A 16,080-nucleotide genomic window follows, 5' to 3' on the forward strand; every position below is an offset into this window, starting at 1 on the left:
GGGGGCTCACAGTCTTAATCCCCATTTTACAGATGAGGTAACTGAGGCACAGAGAAGTTAAGTGACTTGCCCAAAGTCACACAGCTGGCAATTGGCGGAGTTGGGATTTGAACCCATGGCCTCTGACTCCAAAGCCCGGGCTCTTTCCACTGAGCCATGCTGCTTCTCTACTAACAGCAATAATTGTGGCATTTTCTGAGTGTTTACACTGTGTCAAGCACTGTACTAAGTGCTGGAGTAGGTAACAAGGTAATCATGTCCTCCAAGGGGCTCACGGTTTAAGTAGGAGGGAGAATCCCCATTTTGTGGATGCGACAACTGAGACCCAGAGAAGTTAAGTGACTTGCCCAAGGTCACACAACAGACAAGCGGTGGAGCCAGGATTAGACTTGCACTATAGGTTGTAAATACTAGATTTGCATTACTTTCTGTTTATCCAGGAAGTAGCACAACTCAAAAATAGCAGTAATTTCTAGAGGGGGTTGGATAAATTAATGTGAACAGTACTAAATGAATTACAAGAAGGAAAGTTAAAGATGTTGAACAGTATAGTTCATTAAGCATTAGGATGGTTTTGAAGGAGACCAATTGTTGGGTTTCCATTGCTAGTGTGGGAGACAGTGTATGGTGGGGTGACCAGCTTGGGTCTGGTTCAGAAATATTTTTTGTGCCCTAGGGAGGGTATACCCCTCTCAGGATCACACCTGGATAGTTTCCAGTACTCTGCCAGTCTCAGCTTTAGGAGGGAGAGTCAAGCAGAGGCATACCCATTCCATTCCTAGCTTCGGCAGTGGCTAGCAAGTGGGAGGCAATCTGCTACAAATCAAAACTCACCTGTACGGAGCAGCAGCGGCATGGAAGAGAGTTGAGAGTGGAAACACAAGTTTACTATGTGGAGGAAGGCAATGGTAAACCATTTCCGTATTTTTACCAAGTATACACTACCAGAACGATTGCAGATGGAGATGGGGTGTTCTGGGAGAGGTGTGTCCATGGTGTCGCTATTTGTTGGAGATGACAGCATAAGACAAGACAAGGGAGGGCATGGTATCAGGCAGGGGTATGCCAGTTTGCCCTCCCCTAATTTTTTTTTCACCTAAACTTTGGGGAACAACAAGAAGCATCATTTCTTGTTGATTAATTTAATGTAATTTCATTTAATGTAGTGCAGGAAAAAAGCAGTCAAAGAGGTATAGGGGGAGGTGAGCCAAAGAGAAGCAACTTTGTCAAGGTTAACCAATGCCTAAATTCTCCACTACCTAAACCTGCTTTTCTGCGATATAGTTCTAGGGAAAAGCTGGTCATTTTCTTCTTTCTAATAACCTTTCACATTTTTTAAGACCATCTTCTCTTTTCCAGGAAAATAATCCCAAAGCCTTTATAGTCTCACGGGCTTTATTGCACTATTTTCATTACTCTCTTTCTGACCTCTTCCTACCACCTCGCTAGTGAGCACTCAATAAGAACTCTTTGTTGTTGTTGATGATGATGAACATGGTGTTCAAAATTATGCATTTTACTCTAGTGCTGAGAATATTAGGAATGTAAATTATTTTTATATCTCTGTCAATGCATCCGAGTTAAAGAACTGCAAATCTACAGGTACTAATTAAGATACTCATTTTGCAGATGCAGGTAATAAATTTTTGGCACATAGATCTGTTCAAATGTGAGTACAGTGCCTGGTTAATGTGTATTATTTGCACTGTGCTGAAAAAAGACATCGTAAAAATCTAATAAACAAACAGGTTTGATTTCTATTTCCAAGATATCTGAGTATATATGGCACAGTGGCAACACTACATAAGGTAACAAAAGAATACATTCCTTGCCAATGAGAAGATTCAAGTTGAGGAAAAAATGATAACACTGTATGGTTATATTTAGCAGGTTTGTTTAGGCTTCTTTTTTTGTTTCTAAAAAGGTTATTCAAGGTTTGTTACTGGTTGTTTTTATTTCTTTTGCCACATGACTATGGAAGTGTCTGTGGTGAGAGTCAGGATGAGAGAAGATGAGGGAGGCAGTGTGATCTAGCAGAAAGAGCAAGGGCTGGGAGTTAGGAATTCCCAGTTTTAGTACCGCATTAAGGACAGGGACAACATCTAATTCCCACATGTGAATTCTCTCCCAGTGCTTAGAATAGTGTTCTGCACAAAGTAACCACTTAATAAACATTATTATTACGACCCCTGGATGTGACCTTGCCTGCAGTTAGGTCTTTGAAAAGCGACTTAAATTCTTGGGTCTCAGTTTCCTTATCTTTAAAATGGGGGTAAAATACTTGTTTCCCCATCCACTTACAATGTGAACCTCATGTGTGATAGGGGCTGTATCCAGTCTGATTGTTTTGTATCAAATTCAACGCTTGGCAGATAATAAGTTCCTAATAATGATTATCATTACTATTATAATTATTATTATTATTATTATAAGAAGAGGAACAGAGGAAACAAGAACCAGAGGAAGAGGAGCAGGAGGAAAGGAAAGAGGCCAAGAAGAAGTGGTTGATATAGTGCAGGAAAAAAGCAGTCAAAGAGGCACAGAGGGAGATGAGCCAAAGAGAAGCAACTTTCCAATTCTCCCAAGGGAATGAAGGAGTGTCAGCCTAGTCTCAGTCCCCTCTGCTCTCCCTTCTGGTGATGAATCCCTATGGGTGATGGTCAAAGGAACCAGAAGTTATATGACTACCAAAAAGATGTAGAAGGTGGGAAGTCTCCAGTTATTTGGCTTTCCAGGTGACTCAGCCTGGTCCAGTTCCTGCTGAATCTAATGATTTGCGCCTAACTTGGTTCTGCCCTGGGGCAAGTTTGAGGTTGTTGGCAGCGGCCTCAGGAAGACTCGTCCAATTTCGGGTCATCCCCAGGCTGGAGGACCTTAGGGAGAATGGGGGAAGTTCCACAATTCACTAGGAGTTCATTCAGACTGCTTTGGAACTGGGATGACCCTGGGACATTCCAGGACACTAGGGCCCGACATAATATTTAATAGTAATTGTGGTATTTGTTAGGTCTTTACTGTGGCTAAGCGCTGGGGTAGATACAAGGTTCCATATGGGGCTCACAGTCTAAGAAGGAGGGAGAACAGTTATTGAATGCCCATTTTGCTGATGAGAGAACTGAGGCACAGAGAAGTGACGTGACTGGCCCAAGGTCCTATAGCAGACAAATGATGGAACCATGATTAGAACCCAGGTCCTCTGACTCCTGGGCCTGTGCTCGGACCATTGAGCCATGCTGCTTCTCTAGCATAGTGATTGAACTCCTGGGGAAGGCTCAGAGTTGATCTTGGTACCCCCAAGTTGGAAGCAGCGTGGATCAGTGGAAAGAGCATGGGCTTTGGAGTCAGAGGTCATGGATTCAAATCCCAGCTCCACCAGTTGTCAGCTGTGTGACTTTGGGCAAGTCACTTCACTTCTTTGTGCCTCAGTTACCTCATCTGTAAAATGGGGATTAAGACTGTGAGCCCCCTGTGGGACAACCTGATCACCTTGTAACCTCCCCAACGCTTAGAACAGTGCTTTGCACATAGTAAGTGCTTAATAAATGCCATCAAAAAAAAAAAACTGGCTAGGTCCAAACCCCTGGGGCTCTGCTGAAGCCAGACTGGCTGCGGGCTCAAACTGGATTGAATGCTCATTTAACTTAAACTGTTTGATTCTACTCCATTCTTACTGTAGGGTGGCGTGGGGGAAGTTTGGGCAAACAGCATCTCTATGGCTCTCACCACCATAATAAGAAGGGGTATTTGTCAAGCACTATGTACCAAGTACTGTACTATGCCCTGGGGTAGATATAAGATAGCAAGTCAGACACAGTCCCTAACCTACATGGGGCTCACAGTCTGAGGAGGGAGGACAAGTATTTAATCCCTCCTTTTACAGATGAGGCAACTGAGGCTGAGAGAAGTTCAGTGAGTTGCCCATAGTCAGGCAGCAGGCAAGTGGCGGAGCCAGGTGCAGGCTCTGAGATCTTTCCACTAGGCCACGCTACTCTCCGCTTGCTTTGTTATTTGTTCCATCAGACCTGCTAACAAGGTTGGCATCCTATAGAAAGTTCATGGGCCCTCTGTACTGGCTTGATAGCCAAAATTCATGCTTTGCAAGACCCCCGATGCTAATCCTGGCAACCTGCGGGCATCCAGCCTATTTTTCTAAGGCTTCCAGTTAATACTATAATGCAGGAGGAAGGGAACCACAGGTGAAGAACAGTTATTCATCCTCTGCAGGGTGAATAATAAGCTGCAGCAGGCTTCAGAAGGGAAATAGCATACAGCCTGTTTCACAACACACTGCATGTGTAAGCAACTAAGAGAATAGAGGGTTCAGAGAGATGGGAATGTCAAAGAAGCAACATGTGCTTAAGCTACTGGGGATTCATTTGTTCTTGTATTCACTCTGGTTCTTTTGCAAAGCAGCTTTAGAAGGGCAAGACCCAGCTTACGGAAGACTTTCACACAGGAATAAAGAGGAAATCAGTGGATCTCAGGCACCAGATCAAGTGGAAAGCCATGGGCCAGGATTAGCACCACTTTAACTGAGTTGGGATAGGGTGGGAAGTGGGAAAAACAGTTATCAGCAATGAATGCTAAGTATATTGGGGATGGTTATGCTATTTTAAATTGCAACACATTATTAAGACTTAGAAGTTCCCCCGCCACCCTAGTGGATAGGGACCAAATTCCCAAATCTTTCCTGTTGCCCCACCAAGGTCTCCTATCCTTTGACCCCCTCCGATTTTTCTAAAGTCATCATGCCCCATTTCTTCTCCATACCCAACCTAACTTCTTTTGATGCCCAGGTCTACACCCTCAACACCACCCCTTCTGCTGAACTCAACTCCATCATTCTTCTGTCCCTCTGCCAATCTCATAACCTGTAGCCCTGGATCACTTGCAGAGCTCTACTGGAAGAAATCCAGATATTAGGCTAACTGCATCCTTCTCAAACTCTTCTTCTCTTGCTTTAACCCTGCCCTGTTCTCTGCCCAGCCATATTATTTCTCCATCCTTATTAAATCCCATGCCCTATTGCCCATGACAGCTGTTTCAGTTGTTTACTCCCTCCTCAAGAACCTCCAGTGGTTGCCCATCCACCTACGCATCAAACAGAAACATCCTACCATTGCCTTTAAAGCACTCAAATCAGCTCACTCGCTCCTACCGTACCTCACTGATTTCCTACTAAAACTCAGACACACATTTCACTCATCCAATGCCAACCTATTAACTCACTGTACCTTGATCTTGTCTGTCTCACTGCCAATGCATTGACCACATCTTTCCTCTGGCCTGGAATTCCCTCCCCATCCATATACATTGCTCTCCCACCTTCAAAGCCTTATTAAAATCACACCTCCTCCAAGAGGCTTTCCCTGATTATGCCCTCTTTTCTCTCCCTTCTGTTTCATCTGTACATTTGTATCTGTATCCTTAAGCACTTGATAGTCCCCCCATCTTCAGCCCTTAAGTACAGACCTGTAATTTAATCAATCAATTGTATTTATTGACCATTTACTCTGTATAGAGCCTGTACTAAGAACCAGGGAGAATACAGTATAACAGAGTTGGATAGACATGTTCCCTGCCCACAGTGAGCTTACAGTCTAGAAGGGGAGGCAGATATTAATATAAATAAATTATGTATTAGAGAAGCAGCGCAGCTCAGTGGCAAGAGCCCAGGCTTGGGAGTCAGAGGTTATGAGTTCAAATCCTGGCTCCGCCACTCGTCAGCTGGGTGACTTTGGGCAAGTCACTTCACTTCTCTGGGCCTCAGTTTTGTCATCTTTAAAATGGGGATGAAGACTGTGAGCCCCCCCGTGGGACAACCTGATCACCTTGTATCCTCCCCAGCACTTTGAACAGTGCTCAGCACATAGTAAGCGCTTAACAAATGCCATCATTATTATGTATGTGTACATAAGTATTATGGGGCTGAGGGAGGAGTAAATAAAGGGTGCAAAGGTGACTCAGAAGGGAGTGGGAGAAGGGGAAATGAGGGCTTAGTCAAGGAAGGCTTCTTGGAGGAGATGTGCTTTTAACAAAGTTTTGAAGACCAGAGGCAGGTTGGGGGCAAGGTGGCAGCAAGATAGATGAGATTGAGGTACACTGAGTAGGTTGGCAATAGAGGAGTGAAATGTGCCGGCTGGGTTGTAGGAGGAAAGCAGCATGGCCCAGTAGATAGAGAATGGGCCTGAAAGTCAGAAGGACCTGGATTCTGATCCCAGCTCCGCCACAATTAAATATAGTATTTTTTAAGTGCTTATACTCAGTTATAGGCATGGTACTAGGAGCTGGGGTAGATACACGTCAATTAGGTTGGACACAGTCTGTATCCCACAGGGGTTCACAGTTGAAGTAAGACGAAGTAGGATTAATCCTCATTTTACAGATGTAATAATGTTGGTATTTGTTAAGCGCTTACTACGTGCCAAGCACTGTTCTAAGAGCTGGGGTATATTCAAGGTAATCAGGTTGTCCCACGTGGGGCTCACAGTCTTAATCCCCATTTTTCAGATGAGGTAACTGAGGCACAGAGAAGTTAAGTGACTTGCCCAAAGTCACACAGCTGATGAGTGGCAGAGCCGGGATTAGAACCCACGACCTCTGACTCCCAAGCCCGTGCTGTTTCCACTAAGCCACAATGCTTCTCCTGATGTAGATGTAGAAACTGAGGCCAGAGAAGTGAAATGACTTGCCCAAGGTCATATGGCAGACATGTGGTAGAGCCAGGATTAGAACCCAGGTCCTTCTGACTCCTAAGCCCATGCTGTTTCCACTAGGCCATGCTATTCCTTTGTCTTCTGTGTGAACTTGGGCAAATCACTTCTCTGTGCCTCAGTTACCTCATCTGTAAAATGGGTATTAAGACTGTGAGCCCCATGTGGGACAGGGATTGTGTCCAACTTGATTAACTTCTAGCTACCCCAGCCCTTAGTACCATGCCTGGAACAGAGTAAGCACTAAACAAATACCATAAAAAATTTTTTTTGAAAAAAGGTAAGCTAAGAGGGGGCAAGGTGATTGAGTGCTTTAAAGCTGATGGTAAGGACTTTCTGTTTGAATGCAGAGGTGGATGGGCAACCACTGGAGGTTCTTGAGCAGTGGGGAAACATGGACTGAATGGTTTCATAGACAAATGATCTAGGCAGCAGAGTGAAGTATGGGCTGGAGTGGGGAGAGACAGGAGGCAGGGAGGTCAGCAAAGAGGTTGTTGCAGTAATCACGGCAGGATAGGGTAAGTGCTTGTATTAACATGGTAATAGTTTGGATGGAGAGGAAAGGGCGGAGTTTAGTGATGTTGTGAAGGCCGATAATTTTATCAATTTATTTTAATGTCTGTCTCCACCTCTAGATGAAAACTCCCTGTGGAGAGGATCATATTTATCAACTCTACTGTATTGTACTCTCCTAAACACTGCAGTTCTCTGCACACGGGTAAGTGCTTAATAAATAAGTTCCATTGATTGATTTCATGGTACAGTCCTTTTCCTTAGCAGGCTCATTTTCTAGTAAAGGTGCTCTTTGTCATCTCTTCTTCCTCTTTTTTTTGTCTGTAATGGTAAAGAAAGTTAGCCTGCAAAGGTTCCAACCAACCATTTAATTGATCTAACCTTGTAGAAAAATCTTCTCGCCTGTCATGCATCTTTTAGCCAAAGATGTTGTCAGTGAACTTCATTTAGGGTCAAAAAAGGGACAGTTTGTTTGGGCAGCAGCTTCCTATAATCTCATTCTCTTCCACTCTTAATCCCTAAATTTTCATTGAACATGGTCTGTTCTTAAACGTTTGCTATCTTTTAAAAATGGTATCTGCTCATTTCTTACAATAAGCCAGGCATTTAAACTAAGGACCATACAAGCTACTCAAGTGGGACACAGTCCATGTCCCACATGGGGCTCACAATCTTAATCCACATTTTACAGGTGAGGTAACTGAGGCACAGAAAAGTGAAGTGACTTGTCCAAGATCACACAGTAGACAAGTGGTGGTCAGAATTAGAACCCAGGTCCTTCTGACTCCCGGGCCCATGCTCTAGCCACTAGACCATGCTGCTTCTCTTGTAAATGACACTCTTCTAAGGCTCCTTGACACACAGTGCACCTGTAGTCTTTCAGAAGTTAGATAATACTTCCTTTGAAGGTATACTGGTGAATGCAAATTTTCTTAAAAATTATGACTCTCAGTGGCCATGTCTGCAAGGGGTAATCCAAAAGCCAATTGAAAAATATTCCCCAAACCAAATCTCTTAATAGTGAAAATGGGAGCAGCCTCACTCTCCAAACCAGTGAAGTGGATAATGGCAGCTAGTTCTTTTTGTCATTGTTTATTCAAATAGATGAATAGCTATTTGCTTGGGGCTAAGCTTGTCTTTCCTAGACATTGTTTTTTGATTGTGGTTCCTGATTGGTCCAGGATCTGCTTGGTAGAAAGCTGCTGCCCATTTCCCTCTAGAAAAGGAAATGTAGAGCCAGAGATTTGTTTTATTCCTTTTACCTTGAGGCTGTATATTCAAGGATCCTGTGTGGAATTATGTTTCATGCTAAGTACTCTGGTTAGCAGAGTCCTGCTTCATCTCTTAATGATCTACTCTAGGCTATAGGCCTGTGGGACCCAGGATGAGGAGATTCCAAGTAGAGCTTTGGCTAGTAGTCAAAAGTGCTCTCAGCATCCGGAAAAATGAACTGTTCTAGTTTTTTTTGTTTGCTTCAGATCTCTTCTCTTGAGTCCTTTGGTCTGAGTGGAGTTCTCTCTTCCAGAGACCATTTTTTCCTGTAAAGCTTTATCAATCAGTGGTATTTATTGGGTGCTACTATATGCACAGCAGTGTACTAAGCGCTTGGGAGAGTATAATACAACAGAGTTGGTAGATGTGATCCTTGCCCCCAAGGAGCATTAATAATGATAATGATGGTAATGATGAAGCACTTAGGTGGCAAGTTTTAGGCTACATACAAGATAATCAGATCAGACAAAGACTCTTCCCACATGGGGCTCACAACCTGAGGAAGACAGAACAGATATTTCTTCCCTATTTTGCTGATGGAAAAAATAGGCACAAAGACATTAGGAAGCTAGTCCATGGTCACACAGCAGGCAAGTGGTGGAGCTAGGACTAGAACCTGTGCCTCCTGACTCCCAGTTCTACACCCTGCCATAACACTTCTCTCTCCCTGCAGTTTCACAGTTCTCATTTTGCTCTCTCTCTCTCTTTTTCACTTTTCCTTCCCTCCAGAGTTGGCCAGTTATTGTGCTGCTAAGACAGGAATGGGGGAAGAGGGAAGAAAAGCTCACAAACTTGACGAATTCAAGACTGGATGCATTTCCAAAGAGAGAGCCAAGAAAATGATCCCAACCAAGTACCACTTGTGAGTCCGGTGGCTGTACTGATGCCAGGTTTCCTGGTATGGTTCACTCAATCATTCATTTCATTGGATTTATTGAGCATTACTGTGTGCAGAGCACTGTACTAAGAGCTTGGGGAGAGTACAATATAACAATAGACACATTTCCTGCCCATAATGAGCTTACCGTCTAAAGCTCTGCCGGGGCTGGGGGACTTGGGGAGAATGGCTAGACTAGGGAAATACACTATGCCAAAACAATATTCTCATCAGGATACTGCGCTCTTCAAAGATGCCTCCTTGGCACCAACAGTTTGTTTTGCCCCATACAGTTTCTAGTCTAAAATGGACATTTTCATTGGAAAAATCCTCTCCAAATTCACTTGCCCAGAATAGACTTGGCCAAAGGTCAAGTAGTGCTAAAGACTGCACTGTCTATGCCTTTAATTAATCTGTTGACGGTATTTATTCAACCAAAGTGGGAGACACGTTCCCTGCTCACAAGGAGCTCACAGTCCAGAAAGGGAGACAGACACTAAAATAAAATACGGGTATGTACTTAGGTGTTGAGGATGGGATGAATATCAGGTGCCTTGAGAGCTCACCTCCTCCAGGAGGCCTTCCCAGACTGAGCCCCTTCCTTCCTCTCCCCCTCGTCCCCCTCTCCATCCCCCTCATCTTACCTCCTTCCCTTCCCCACAGCACCTGTATATATGTATATATGTTGTACATATTTATTACTCTATTTATTTATTTATTTATTTATTTATTTATTTATTTATTTTACTTGTACATATCTATTCTATTTATTTTATTTTGTTAGTATGTTTGGTTTTGTTCTCTGTCTCCCCCTTTTAGACTGTGAGCCCACTGTTGGGTAGGGACTGTCTCTATATGTTGCCAACTTGTACTTCCCAAGCACTTAGTACAGTGCTCTGCACACAGTAAGCGCTCAATAAATACTATTGATTGATTGATTGATTGATCCAAGTGCCCAGATAGCACAGAAGGGAGGGGGGGAAAGCAGAAAGGAGAGCTTAATCAGGGAAGGTCTCTTGAAGGAGATGTCATTTTAATAAGGCTTTGAAGGTAGGGAGAATGGTGGTCAGTCATATAAGAAGGGGAAGGGAGTTCCAAACCAGAGGGAGGATGTGTAGGCGAGGGGTCGACGGCGAGATAGACGAACTTGAAGTGCAGTGACTGGGGTGGTATTGGAGGAGCAAAGTATGCGAGCTGGGTTGTAGCAGGAAATCAGCGAGGTAAGGTAAGAGGAGGCAAGCTGATTGAGTGTTTCACAGCTGAGAGTAAGGAGTTTCTGTATGATGTGGAGGTGGATGGAAAACCACTGGAGGAGTGAGAAGTGGGGAGATGTGGACTGAATGTTGTTCTAGGAAAATGATCTGGAAAGCAGAGTGATGTGTGGACTGTTGCCGACTTGTACTTCCCAAGCGCTTAGTACAGTGCTCTGCACACAGTAAGTGCTCAATAAATACGATTGAATGAGTGAATGAATGAATGACTGGGTGGGGCAAGAGAAGAGGCAGGCAGGTGAGCGAGGAGGCTGATGCAGTAGTAGTGTCATATTTTGCTGTTAAAAACCTCAAAAAAGAAAACCATTTCTTCTCAAAATTTCACAAAGAAAAGCCAAACATCAAAGCTAGTGTTTTGACAAGGCGAGGATTTTTGCAACCAGGCGTAACATTGATTTTTCACACCTAGAGGAGGTTATCTAATAAGCATGGGAAAAATGAAAGCTGGATATTTGGAGCCAAGGAAGAAAGAGGGATGACCCAGAAGTCAGACCTCGGGAGCGCCAAAGAGCCGCTAACCAGACTCTCCATTTGGAGCTGCTGGCATCTCAAAATCCTGACATCAAGAATCCTGCTGGCCCATTTGGAGAGAACCCTCTCCAGTAGACCAGGAGGACAACTAAGAATATGCAAGAAGTAGATGGGAGGGTGTCTCAGAAGCTCTGCAATCAGACTTCCCCAAGGACTCCCTACATCGAGGCACTTCCTCACAGGCCCCTCGTCACTAGTTGATTCCCTGTCAGTTGATCCCCTGCAACACCCAGTGTGTAAACACACCTCAGGCAGAAGTGACTTTTCATTTGCCAGCTCTCAGCTAGTAAGATTTAGGGTTTTGTTTAGGTTTTATTTATTTATTTATTTAGGAAGCAGCATGGCCTAGTGGAAAGAGCAAAGACCTAGGAGTTAGAAGACTTGGCTTCTAATCCTGGCTCTGCCACTTTGCTGCATGACCTTGGGCAACTCATTTCACTTCTCTGTGACTCAGTTGGCCCATCTGTAAAATGGGGATTAAGACTGTGGCCCCATGTTGGGCAGGGAATATATCCATCCTGACTGTATCTACCTCAAAGCTTAGTAGAGTGCCTGGTTCATGGTAAGAGCTTAACATACCATAACAAAAATAAATAGCATTCTAGAACACTCTTGTGTTCTCCCCCTGTAGACTGTATGTTCCTTGTGGGCAGGGATCACATCTACCAACTTATCATCATCAGTGGTATTTATTAAGTGCTTATTGTGTGAAGAGCACTGTACTAAGCAACATATACAATACAACAGAGTTGACAGAAATGTTCCCAGCCCACAACCAGCTTACAGTCCAGAGGGGGAGACAGACATTAATATAGATAAGTAATTTATCATTATTATGGCTTTTTCTCAAGCACTTAGTACAGTGCTCTGCATACTGTAAGCTCTCAATGAATGCAATTTATTGATTACTACTTGTACAGTGGCCTATTTGGCACACAAGGCCAGCTGCAGAATAATAGCAGCCAGATACAACCCTGAACCTGCATCAATCCAGGATGGCAGACATTTGGCCAACTCTGGATCTGCTCAAAGAGAAACTTCCTCTCCAAGTTCAGGCACATCAGCATCCACACAAGGCATGGCCTAGTGGATAGAGGCCTAGTGGGACTCAGAAGGACTTGGGTTTTATTCTCCACTCTGCCATTTGTCTGCTGTGTGACCTCGGGCAAGTCACTTCACTTCTCTGGGCCTCAATTCCCTCATCTTAATGGGGATTAAGACTGTGAGCCCCATGTGGGACAGGGACTGTGTCCATCCTGATTACCTTGTATCTACCCCAGCACTTAGTAGTGTGCCAGGCACATAGTAAGCGCTTAACAAATACCATTATAAACAATCTCTGAACAAAATGGCTCCACTGTATTAACATTAATAGGAGAAGGATCAAAAGGAGGAGGAACCAGAACTGCCCACGTCACAAGAAGAGGAAGTCTGAAAAAGAGTTTCCACATGTTCCCACAGACTTTCATCAAAGGGAGGAGGAATCGGTATCATTCACATCACCAGAAGAAGACTTTCCTGTCCCCCTATAAGTCATCAAGAGAATCGAGGAACTTGGGCCTCAAACAGAACTCTTTGTTGGACAGGGAACTAAAGGATGGAATTTGGGAAGCATTTCTCAAGATAAGAAAGGCACAAGCCCTTTGATGCAAGGGTGATTGTTCTACCAGATTATTCTAGAATGGTTCACCCTAGCAAGTGGGGCCAGTGGGTCTCATGTCATGAGCCATGATCACGGTGCATGATTCACTAGCTAATGGCTACCTAGTGGGAGAGTCCTGTTACCTGAGCGAGTCAGGGGTAACATCGTGTATGGGGGTCACACTGTTTCTAGGGAGAGCTCACATCTGGCAGGCCATGGTCATAGAAAGAGTTCCATAGGATCCGTCACCATACTGTAGAGCTTTAAGAATTTAATCCCCAAATCTTAAATCCAAACTGAAAACTGTGAGTCAGTTATAATAATAATAATGATAATGTTACTTGTTAAGGTTTACTATGTGTTGAGCACTGTTCTAAGCAGTGCGGTAGATACAAGTTAATTCATTCAATCGTATTTATTGAGCGCTTACTGTGTGTAGACCACTGTACTAAGTCCTTGGGAAGTACAAGTTGGCAACATATAGAGACATTCCTACCCAACAATGGGCTCAAAGTTAATCAGGTTAGACAGTCCTGTCCCACCTGGGCCTCACAATCTAAGGAGGAGGGAGAACAGACACTGAATTGAATCCCCATTTTACAGATGAGGAAGCTAAGGCACAAAGAAGTTAAGTGACTTGCCCAAGGCCACACACCTAGCAAGTATTTTGGAACTGGGATTAGAACCCAGGTTCACTGACTCCCAGGCTAAGGCTCTCTTCACTAGGCCATGCTGCTTCCCTGCCCTGGATAGACCAGAATTTCACACTGCAATTAAAAAAAGGAGCAGTTCTTTTTGATCAGAAGCCATCAAAGAAATGCGAGAAAAGGAGGCAAAAGCAAAAACAGTGCCAAAGTGCTGCAAATGTGACGATTCATCAAGAGGCTGTGTGTGTGTGTGTGTGTGTGTGTGTGTGTGTGTGTGTGTGTGTGTGTGTGTGTGTGTGTACATATAGTGTGGTCAGAACTGGGGATCTTGCAAATATACTCATAGGTGAATTCCACCAACAGTGGAATCTCCTTCAAGCATGAAGGACAACCACATGTAGCAATAGGTAGATAGACATCACTGTTCGTATAGTTAGTAGGGCATAAATTGTGATTGAGAAAAATACCTACAGGTGCCATGTATTATTAATTTGAAATTTTTAGGTTTTGATTTATTTTTCTAAAAAATTGGTATTTGTTGCTCTTGGCTAGGGCCTATGGGGCCCATTGGGAAATCTGCCACTAAACCGGAGACTGATTAAAAAAGTTAGGTGAAGAAGAGAGCAGTTATATCGACTCCATTAATAGACACACCCATATGGAACTGGAGAAAGAAGGATGGCTGCTTCAAAACCCAATAGTACTCCAAAGCCTAGGTTTCCACCATTTGTCCCAGGATTGGATTTGAAAGGCCCTGGATTGGCCTAGTTTCGACTCCACAGGAAAGCAAAAAATGCTGTGAAATAAAGCAGGTGGACTCAAAGATGGGGAGTTCCATCCTGTATTTCTGTATTACGTCAAAAGGCATAAAAAATGGCAAATTCCTTCTGGGCAGAGATTGTGTCTATTATATTGTACTTTGCCAAACTCTTAGTTTAGTGCTCTGCACGTAGTAAGCACTCTATAAATATCATTGATTAATTGATTGATAACCAAGTTTTCCCTTTCTCCATACTTTCTTCCCAGCAGTAAATTACCTCAAACTCTGACAGTCCTCCCAATTTTCATAAACCTTACCCCAAGTTAAACACCCTCTAGCCCAATCCTAACTCACTTTCCCACACTGGACCCAGAATAGAAAATAATTTGACTGACGCTCTCAGTCAGTAAGGTTAAAAAAGATTTGTAAAGCACTATCTCTCCTTGCCAATAACTTTCAATTGGTTTTTGTGGGGATCGATGATTGGCATAAACTCTGGATGTGTTTGCTGCAGTTGATACTGGTATTGCTTTATCTCTGTACGATGGGGAGTGTCCAGAGGGGAAGGTATTGGTAAATATGGGCGAGGCCGATGCAAATTTTACAGAGTGGGTTTTGGGTCTTCTGCTCAGTGGTGATAGACAAAATTCAATAAGCTAGAGAATCTGACAATGCATTAGGGAAGAAAGTAAGCACTTCAAACACATACAGATCCCTATGGGACCATTTACAAAATTACTGCTAGATGAGAGGTCACTAAATGGCCTGGAAGAATTAAGCAGCTCCCAAAAATGTCTAACATTTCCGGGGACAGGCACCTGTCTGAGAGGGCTTACTGGAGGCAGAAACCAGCTCACTACACATTATCTAGTAGTCATGGTAAAAAGAATAGTAATAGTGGTGTCTGTTAAGCATTTATTGTGTGCCAGGCACTGTACTAAGCACTGGGGTAGTTATTAGGCAGTTTTCATGGAGGTCCAAGGTGGAGATCCATGGAATCATTGGAGAAGGGACCAAGAGTGATGATCAATATCGTTGGAGACTAAGAGGTGCCTATTTCCTGCACCACTACCAATGAGGAGCTGAAAATTTGATCGACAGAGGAATAATGATGGTTTGTGCCTAGGGGATTTATGGGAGGGTCACCGTACACTGTTGACTGTAAGCTCCTAGTGGCGGGGAATGTGTCTACCAATTCTATTGTAGTATACTCTCCCAAGTGCTTAGTACAGTGCTCTGCACACAGTAAGCACTTAATAAATGCCATTGATTACAAAGCACAGTTCTAAGCAAAATACACATTCCCTGCCCTCAAAGAGCTTACAATGTAATGGGTTGTACTATCAATCAATCAATCCAATTTATTGAATAATTACTGGGCATAGAGCACTGTACTAAGCGTTTGGGAGCGCTTACTATGTTCCGGGTGCTGTTCTGAGCTCTGGGGTAGATACTTCCCAAGCGCTTTGTACAGTGCTCTGCACATGGTAAGTGCTCAATAAATACGATTGAATGAATGAATGAATACGAGCTCATCAGGTTGGACACGGTCCGTGTCCTACATGGGGCACACGGGCTTATCCCCATTTTGAGGATGAGATGACCAGGACGCAGTGAAGTGACAGGCCCATTGTCACAGTAGACGAGTGGCGGAATTGGGATTAGAACCCAGGTCTTTCTGACTCTCTGGCCTTGGGATCTATTATTATTATCATTCTTTCTATTCCTAAACTACACTGTTTTTCTATTTTGTATCTACCCCAATCCTTAGAACAGTGCTTGACACACAGTAAGGGCTTACCCCAGACTGAGCCCCCTGCCTCAGACTGAGCCCCCTCCTTCCTCTCCCCCTCC

At 43.8% G+C, this 16,080-nt stretch overlaps 1 non-coding gene across 1 annotated transcript; it reads left to right on the plus strand.

Moving 5' to 3' along the window:
- Positions 1-686: 686 nt before the first annotated feature.
- On the plus strand, positions 687-824 carry LOC119930237. Its single transcript, XR_005451722.1, has one exon. It is a non-coding gene; the product is annotated as a small nucleolar RNA SNORA7 (small nucleolar RNA).
- Positions 825-16,080: the final 15,256 nt, after the last annotated feature.

This window comes from Tachyglossus aculeatus, chromosome 6, assembly GCF_015852505.1.
Source record: "Tachyglossus aculeatus isolate mTacAcu1 chromosome 6, mTacAcu1.pri, whole genome shotgun sequence".
Lineage (NCBI taxonomy): Eukaryota > Metazoa > Chordata > Mammalia > Monotremata > Tachyglossidae > Tachyglossus > Tachyglossus aculeatus.